At 46.9% G+C, this 1068-nt stretch overlaps 1 non-coding gene across 1 annotated transcript; it reads left to right on the top strand.

Moving 5' to 3' along the window:
- The first annotated feature begins 695 nt into the window (after nucleotides 1-695).
- Nucleotides 696-802, top strand: LOC116274699. The gene has a single exon (XR_004183482.1). It is a non-coding gene; the product is annotated as a U6 spliceosomal RNA (small nuclear RNA).
- Nucleotides 803-1068: the final 266 nt, after the last annotated feature.

The raw sequence follows: 1068 nt of genomic DNA, 5'->3' as shown, positions 1-1068 counted from the left end.
ATGCCTGGCCAAGATTAGGTCTAATTTTTAAAGTAATCGGGAACATAGAAAATGGTTCTGCAATTATTAATCTACCTTTTTTTCTTTTTTCTTTTTTTCTGAGACAGGGTTTCACTCTGTCACCCAAGCTGGAGTGCAGTGGCATGATCATGGCTCACTAAAGCCTTGCCCTCTTCGGCTCAAGCGATCTTCCTGCCTCAGCCTTCCAAGAGCTGGGACCACATGCATGCACCATCATGCCCAGCTGATTTTTTAGTTCTTGTAGAGACAGGGGTCTCACTATGTTGCCCAGACTGGTTTTGAACTCTTGGGCTCGAGAGATCCTCCCACCTTGGCTTCCCCAAATGCTGGGATTATAGGCATGAGCCACCACACCTGGCCTCACATATTTTGACATATAAAACAGCAAATATTTTTTTAAAGAGCTAAAGAAACCAGTAGTTTTTAAAGAAAGAAGTAGTGGGAGTGTCTAGTACAACCAAAACCAGGCATCAAAGTCAGCTGTTAAACGTTCCAGGCTCAGCACAGTGGCTCATTCCTGTAATCTCGAAACTTTGGGAGGCACAAGTGGGAGGATTGCTTGAGCCCTGGGGAGTGGAGGTTGCAGTGAGTCATGATTATGCCACAGTATTCCAGCCTGGAAAACACACTGAAACCCTGTCTCAAAAATAAATAAATAAATCATTCCAGAACCAGTGCTCACTTCGGCAGCACACATACTAAAATTGACATGACATGGAGAAAATGAGCATGGTCCCTGTGAAAGGATGACACACAAATTCATGAAGCATTCCATATTTTAAAAAATATTTCAGGGCCGGGCGCGGTGGCTCAAGCCTGTAATCCCAGCACTTTGGGAGGCCGAGACGGGTGGATCACGAGGTCAGAAGATCGAGACCATCCTGGCTAACACGGTGAAACCCCGTCTCTACTAAAAAATACAAAAAACTAGCCGGGTGAGATGGCGGGCGCCTGTAGTCCCAGTTACTTGGGAGGCTGAGGCAGGAGAATGGCGTAAACCCGGGAGGCGGAGCTTGCAGTGAGCTGAGATCCGGCCACTGCACTCCA

The sequence above is a fragment of the Papio anubis genome, chromosome 4, assembly GCF_008728515.1.
Source record: "Papio anubis isolate 15944 chromosome 4, Panubis1.0, whole genome shotgun sequence".
In the NCBI taxonomy this organism is placed as follows: Eukaryota; Metazoa; Chordata; class Mammalia; order Primates; family Cercopithecidae; genus Papio; species Papio anubis.
Note: the sequence above shows the minus strand (reverse complement) of the source record. Positions and strands in the feature narration are given on the sequence as shown.